Source organism: Sinocyclocheilus rhinocerous, unplaced genomic scaffold (genome assembly GCF_001515625.1).
Source record: "Sinocyclocheilus rhinocerous isolate Xijiao unplaced genomic scaffold, SAMN03320098_v1.1 scaffold115, whole genome shotgun sequence".
Lineage (NCBI taxonomy): Eukaryota > Metazoa > Chordata > Actinopteri > Cypriniformes > Cyprinidae > Sinocyclocheilus > Sinocyclocheilus rhinocerous.
In genome coordinates, this window is record NW_015650001.1 from 314,563 (window position 1) to 322,938 (window position 8,376).

The 8,376-nt window shown below is 34.7% G+C and overlaps 1 long non-coding RNA gene across 1 annotated transcript in view; it reads left to right on the forward strand.

The window, feature by feature from the left end:
- Positions 1 to 2,258: 2,258 nt before the first annotated feature.
- Positions 2,259 to 8,376, forward strand: part of LOC107711199 (uncharacterized) — a 45,351-nt gene continuing 39,233 nt past the window's right edge. Inside the window, exon 1 of the long non-coding RNA XR_001636677.1 lies at positions 2,259 to 2,497. This is a non-coding gene — a long non-coding RNA (uncharacterized LOC107711199). The remainder of the gene's footprint in view (positions 2,498 to 8,376) is intronic.

Genomic DNA, 8,376 nt, shown 5'->3' on the forward strand with positions numbered 1-8,376 from the left:
TTCCCATCTGCCATTGGTCAAACAAACAGATAGCCCCGCCCCTAATCCATGTCATTGGTTAAAATTGAGTCTCGAACTTTAAAGATTCTTCAAAAATTCTCCTTTTGTGTTTCTAGGGGGGAAATTTTGAAATATTACTGAAAATTTAAAAATACTGTGAACATTTAAAATAAGTTTTTTATTTGAATATGTTTTAAATATAATTTATCCCTGTGATGTAAAGCTGAATTTTTCAGCATCATTACTCAGTCTTCAGTGTCACATGATCCTTCAGAAATCAATCTAATATATTGATTTGCTGCTCAAGAAACATTTCTTATAATTATCAATGTTGAAAACAGTTGTGCTGCTGTGATAAAAAAATTTTCACGATGAAAAATATTTTAATATCATTGTTTTTACTAATAGTTTGAATTTGTTTTTTATTTGTATTTTCTGTTTTCATTATGATTTTAGTTAATTTGTGTTTTGTCTTTTAATATGTCTATGTAGTTTAAATTTTTAGTTTGTTTGTTTTAGTTATTTTAGTAGGATACATGAAGTTAAACTTAAAGAAAACCCTTATAGAAAGCTGAACAGTATTTTGATATATAAACCTTTTTATGAATGTCTTTACTGTCACTGTTGATCAAATTCTTGTCTTTGCTAAATAAAGGTATTAATTCCTTAAATGTTTTTTTTTTTTGTTTGTTTGTTTTGTAAATACAGACCCCAAACTAAAGTGTATACACACACTCAAACTATTCATTTAAAGGCTCCTGTCACTTAGCTTTTGTGCAGAAAAAAAAACACTGTATTTAGCTTCAGTGTCCTGTTGTGCTACTTGAACAACCTTTGAAGAAACAATACTGCTAATGGGATTTCATCATTTCATTGTGATTAAGCGTAAATATTGCAATTCCTCTGTGTGAGGCATTGAGTGTAATGATGGACCTCCCAGCAGTCCTTCACACACACAAATAAATCACACAGCAGAGGGGAGCAGATTTCCACAGACGCAGCACAGCAGTGGATCTCATTCAAGGCGTGCTTGTCGCATGATGACTTTGTGATGGTGTGATGGTGCTTTTCCTAATCTTTAGGTTGAAGAACATGATGTTTACATGCAGAAGACATTATAGGGTTATGTGCCGTCACATTGTATAGATGGGGATTGAGTTACAGCACTGCCTGCGTTTTCTTTAAGTCTCTAAATGGAGAGTTTCTTTGTATGTATCAGTCATAAACATGATCATATTTTAAAATGGAGACCAATCAGATTCATTAAAGCTTTAGTGTTACAGAACAAGGACTATATCTCAGTATTATAAAGTTTGAGTCAAAAGTCTAATTACACAAGTGTGTTTTCTCTTCTAAAATAACAACAAAAAAAACTCTAGTAGGCCTATCTTAGTACTGTATGTCTGATAAAGCTGTTGGATAAACCTACATTGGCATTTAAATAAGTCAGCTATATCATTTACAAACATTGAGTTCTCAGGACAAGGGTATTTTTCATAAATGTCAGGTGGTTACATACTTGTTTTAATTTAATACAGTGTAATATTTACAGTAACAGTTACTGTTAGCCAAAAAAGGGTTTGATATTTTGTTGGCTTTTACATTCATGCTCTTTCTTAAACGGTATTGTTTCAGAATTGTTTAATGTTGCTGAAAAACACATGCTGATGCTGTTTAATGGCAGGTTCCTCTGTGACAACTTACCCCATATAATGTGACAACATGCACCGTTATTGGGGCACGTTGTCACAAAAGGTTAATGTGTGTTCAGTGAACTGTGTCTTTTCCTTGGGCGATATTGTTGGAAATTTTCAAAAATTTTTTTATGTAGCCAAATCTAAGTGTGTTCCTTTATGTGAATTAACTTTAAAATTAACTGTGAATTAACTTAGCTTAAATACTGACTGGAGTAAAAAGTGTTTTCCGCCCCAATACCACCAACACTTGTGAAGTGGAGAAATCAAAGTAAAATAGTCATTAGTAAAAAGCGTGACTGATCTAGCATCATTCGTCTTTATACAGTTTAAAGTAAACAGATATTGCAACTGAAGTAATAGTCTATAAAAAGTAATGCAATTTTTGTATTTGCAGAGGGTTGGACATTACTTTTACATAAAACTTGCATTAGTCTTACGTTAGTCTCACTCTATTGACTGTAATTAACGCTGTCATTCAGTTAATTGTATAATGCAGTTAGCAGTGGTCACTGGGCTGAGTGTTGACGTCAGGCTGATGATGCAGACGCGCGCTCCGCAGCTTCACTTTGAGCACTTCACTGTGTTCGTGCAATGAAACTCATGTGTGTCCCTCACCACAGACCAGTCACGCCAAATCTGAAGCGCAGATTGATAGTCGCAGAAGGTTTCATCTCGCATCAATCCATCCAGCATTGGATTACGTGTTAAATCCTCTGCACTGGGATTCAGTTTTGTTCCTCAGAAGATGCTCGCTTGTGGATCGCAGATTGGGGACTTTCGCGGAATTAAACGAGCTAAAGGTAAATCACTTTTGATTTATTTCTGAAGTGTAACCTTTGCGGCAGGTTTAAGTTTTCACCCCCTTTGAATAGTGAATCTATGTTGCATCTTTGTTCGTGTTTAAGTGTAAAAAGGAAGTTAAGTAAAAGCGACATTTATTCTGAGGATCATAATAGGTTATCCATACGGATTTGGACGTACACACTTTATTTTGGTGGAGAAAATAAGCAACAAAGTAAATCTTTTGGATTATACAGGTTACTCTTGCGAAAGACAACTCTTAAAAACAAGTTGAACGATTGCTTAACCTCAATCTTATCAATGCAGGAGTTTGTGAGGACAAAAAAAAGGACGTTATGTAAACATAAGTCGTATGCTTACAAAGGCAAATAGTAGCAAGTCGATTTTGTGTTCTGCATTTAAATATACGCCAAATGAAAGTAACATTAACATTTTATTTTATATTTGATTATAGAAAGAGCATAGTTTAAACACTAATATTATCTTGTAGTGATTTCCACAGTTTAAACTGAGTCCTGTCAGTTCTCTTTCTCTCCCCGCGCGCGTGGCACCAGAACTAATAAGGGATTCCTTTGTCGTTCAAATGTATCGATAGGTTTTAGCTGATCATTTACTCGCATATGCTTGCTTATTGTAACCTGCATTCTAGCTGTTCGGAACCTAATCGGAAAAGGTAGGTTGTCAGTCAACACAGAAGTTTTCACAGTTGTGTTTATTGTTGGTTATGTTGGTGTTTGATGTTGATGATTTCTTCTGTCACTTGTTATTTTGGTCACGCTGACTTCACACAACTGGATTTTTTATTTATTTATTTACATGAACTGTCTAAAACATAAGTGTTTATCACTCCTTCATATGTCTGATTGCAGCAAATTAAATGATACACCATTATTTAGACTAAAATATAGCCTATATGGTTCAGTGGCAGGAAATCACATCTGAAGTGATGATAATTTTAGAAGACAGTTCTTTTAACAAGACAATGAATAATTTACATTTAAGACCGTTTTGCCTTTCATATTTTTTTTTTCGGTGAATGAAAATAGCTCCAAAAGAAGTCAAGCCTCAAGTTTTGTGTGTCACTCATCAAAGCACAAGACTCCACATGCCTTCAAGATTGTTACCCTTAAATATGAATTAGCTTTCTGGAACATTATAAACAGTGTGAAATGGACTGAAGGACAGTTCAAATCTGACAATTCAAAACCTTTGTTTCCTGTGTACACAAAGTGTCTGTTAGCAGTGCACACCTTTGTTTCCTGTGTACACAAAGTGTCTGTTAGCAGTGCACAATTACAGCTTTGGAAGCCTCCTCAAAAATTGGCTGGACCACAGAGCGCCAATTTCATAATTTAAAATGTTTGCATTTGTGCTGTTGCAACATTTTATTTTTTGTTCTTGATTTTGTTTTTTATTTAGCCTATATTACTCATCCATTTAGAATGATGTGTTCTGTGTGCAACACCTGCACATTGTCCTACAAGTAATGCAGTCACTTTGGTCCAAAACAACTCTGAACCCACTTTCATTGTGCTTTTCAATGTACTGTATGAAGTCCCACAAAGAAAAGATGTCAGCATCCAGTTTGAGTTTTTTTGGGCTGCATGCGCCAACCAAGCAACTGCCATTGAGATGAATGGGAATGTTAATGGATAGCTCTATCCAGGTATTATAGACTTTTTTTGATCAAAATCAGCTTAATTGAGCAGATAACCAGCCAAGCTGGCAACACTCATTGCTTCTACGTCAGAGATGTGTATCTGGACTCAACATCTGCTTTGTCCTGGTACCTAAAAAAAACCTCAAACCTAAAAGAACACATGCTTACTGTGTTTGCAGTGTAAACATAAACCAGTCTAGATTGTTTTAATGCTTGAAGAGACCTGAAGTGGCTGTCGACCATCTGATGCATTCAGACATTTACAGGTTCTTCAGTTGGCTACAGCATCACATAGAAGCTGTTACAAGACAAGATTGTATTTCATAACAAGCAATTAAGTACTAGAGAAAAGGTATTTCGGTTCACAGGGTATAAACCTCAAGGCATGCTATACTAGAATAATTTTCTGTAATTTACATCTTATTTAAATTCACATGCTGTGACAGTATGTGACACAATGATTTCGTGTTGTTTCACTTATTTTCCCTTCTCATTGAAACCCAGACCTCCACATAGCCCTGAGGCGCACAGGCCTCGTCTGTCATGGATTTAGCTTATTATAGACCTTCAAGACAAGTTATATCTTGCATTTGCATCACTTTTTGTCAGCTGAACATGAAGGCTAAGTCTCCAATGTGGTATAATGATGGTAATGTGCGTAACTGGGGCCTTTCAGTTGTCCTTTATATGGTCATAAACTTCTCCACATGCCCTTATGGCATCATCCTTTTTCATGGGCATAGAAGCCATTTATATTTTCTTGACTTTGCCTAATTTAGCGAACATTCATGTTTGGAGAGAACACGCACACAAAAATGAACAAATGTGTTTTATATTTTCACGCCCAAACAAGTTCCAAGAGCCAAATGTAAACCAGGGCTTCAGATTAAGACATGTGAGCAATGGCACTAGTGCAACCAAGTCCTACAGACAGTAGCAGGAGACAAAACGCAAGTAAACAAACCCACCATGCACATAATTTGTTCAGTGCTGTACTGTTAATTTTGGGTTGCAATTGGTGTCCTACTTGAGAGTGTTTCACATAAGGCAGTGCTAATCGTTGGGCACACAAAAATTTAGTTGCACCAACATGAAAATTGGTTACATTTTGTGCACTCAAATATTTAGGCCTAAATTTAAGAGTCATGTATTTGGATTGCATATTGCATTTCCATCCATTTGGATTACACAGTTTTAACATAAATTAATAAACTCGTAATGCATATTCTCAGTCACACATAAATGAAACATAAGAAACAGGTAAGATTTCTGCATTCAAAAAAGCCATGGCATAGTTTATTATTAACTATTTGATATTAACTGTTTGATTTAAATGATTATAATTTCAAAATGCATTTATGCTGATTGCTTAGAATCAGCATTTTCATACAATTGTTCAAACAATTACATTTATTCAGCTAAAAAGTATGAACATAGTTAAAATATGGCTAGCTGTATAGGCAGCAATATACAGTTAGTTCAAATGTATGAGACTAAAAGAAATGATAATTATGTAAACCTGGACATTGTGTATTGAAAATGTATTCATTTTGTTAGTACTGATTTATGTATGACTGACAAACATGCATCATATTACGTTTATTCGTTTCATTATGTTAAAAGTGTTTCATTTATTTGGATTACAATTTTATGCAAATACTTTCAAATGCACTTATCTTAGGCCTAAATCTTAAATTTAGGCCTAAACATATATTTTTAATTAAATTTTTTTTTTTTAATTATTAATCATTTAAATTAATTAACTTTGTGTGTAATGGTCGTTTAGTAACAGTTCAAGGTAATTGTGGTGTGAAGCTGCACTGTGGGGTGTCAGAAAAAAAAACTATTTATACAAAATCTCAGCACTGGTTTAAAAGTGTTTCATTTATTTGGATTACAATTTTATGCAAATACTTTCAAATGCACAAATCTTAAATTTAGGCCTAAACATATATTTTTAATTAATTTATTTTTTTAAAATTATTAATCATTTAAATTAATTAACTTTGTGTGTAATGGTCGTTTAGTAACAGTTCAAGGTAATTGTGGTGTGAAGCTGCACTGTGGGGTGTCAGAAAAAAAAACTATTTATACAAAATCTCAGCACTGGTACACCTTTGTACCTTCCTAAATGTTTTTTTTTTAAGGCCTTTTTGGTTTTTAGACTTTGCTTGACTTTGCTTTGCTGTATTCAGCCTTTATTCGGACTCTTAAGTAGGGACTTAGCAGTCTGCATGGATGTGAACAAGAATCATCTATTTATAAGATTTGTTCACTACCAGTGTGAAGGAATGGATGCAAAGTGTGGAAACCACACTGCTTGGGGGAACTATAAAAATAGTTCATGGTTTAATCAGTATCCGTGCCTCTCTTCCTGGAGTGTAGATGCCATGGGCCGATATATCACATTGTGAGGTGGGAAGCATCACATTAAGTCTGTAATGTGTGTGTTTTTAGCATAGTGGGGTTTATTGTTGTTTTTCACCCTTGTGAATGCAGTTTTTTTCATTGCTCCCAGTCTGTGCCTAATATCAAGGATATATTTAGCACAACAGTTTACTCAACTTCATGTACTACTGTATAAAAATGGAATAAGTTCTCCCATTTAAGGCAGCAAAGAGGATGTTTTAAAAAGATCTTTCCCTGTCTGCTGAATCATAGGACCAAATCAGGTGACAGAGCAAAGGGTACGTGTAGAGGGGAAGATTGCATTCTCTGTACCATGCTTTTTGTCCAGACTCTGCACATTTTCCATTACAGTATGTCAAACAGAAAGAGCATTTGAGGCAAAGAAAAATGTCATAGTTGTATGTGCTTTGTTCATATTGCACCTAGTTCCGATTTGCTTTTCAAATCTGATCTTCTGGGATGACTGTCCAAAATAAAATCATATCTGTTTGTTCAGACAGTGTAGTCAGTATTTGTATTATGCTGACTTGTACATCAGTACAATACCAAGAGACATGAGAGAGTAGCTGTCTGTGTGGAAAGAGAACAGAAACGTTCATCACGAGATCTTGCTGTGTATAAAATCATTTACTTTTCTGATCTGACCTTTAGAATGAAACTCATTGTACACTCCAATTTTAATAAGATTTCAATTCACATACTAGTTTGGATTTGTTTCTAAAAATGTATATTTAAATGGATGTGAATAAGAGTCAGATATGACACACACATAAATTAATTGAAACAAAAATTTTCTTTTTTTCTAAACAAAGGCTAAAAATAGAGACTGTCCACATTTATACATGACTCAGTACTTAGTCTCACTTTAAAAACGTGCATGTGTCAAGATTTCTGCAAAATGATATGTTGCTTCTTGCACATTTCACGACACTTTAAAAGCTAAAAGCAGGTTCAGTTTATCCAAAACTGTTGAACGTGAATCTGGCAATGTTTTATTACCTTAGTTGTTGTGCATAGCACAGTATTTCAGAAATGAAATGTCCAATAAGTGGCACTAAAGGGTAATGCTTTATCGCATTAAAAAATGACGTATAAAAAAAACCCTCCACCCTAAACTTAACCAATAGCGTTAACAAACCCAGATAAAACAGTCATTTGCTAAAGCAACCTCTGGATTTTAGCTTGTCTTTACAATTCTTTGTGCTCTTTTATTGTGACTTTTGTTTCTATGGAGTTATAAGTGCAGTGCTGTACCAGGTGAGCTACTGAGCAAGTTTACTATAAAAAGTTGTACATATGGGTTGGTTATGTGATGCAAACATCAAAATTTATTAGTTTACAAATAATGTACTATGATAAAAGTGTTACAAGGTCAAAACATGATATTGTGCAAGGAAAAGAGATAGAAATTTGAGGTGTTTTACTGCCATTGGTGTTCATTCAAGCTGGAAACTGCAGTGAATTGTACTGTATGTATAGGCACTTTTTTGGACTTTGCACAAATGTAGGTAGAGGTTAGGCCTGGGTGATAAACCGGTATCGATATTTATCGACGGTACACCTTCTTCGATAACGATATAAAAAATTTTCGATATAGTGCACGATATAGGCACGTGCTATGAGTGACGCAGACAGCACACACAAACACAAACATGAGTGCTGTGCCTGCCTGTGATGAGGAGATTGTGAGTAAAGAATGAATATTAGTCGAATTTAAAATAAACATTTGCATTTGAATGCAAAAATAGTACAATCCAATGTTAGATGTGCGTCAGGGAGCGTCATCAGTGGAGCGCGAGATGCGGTGAT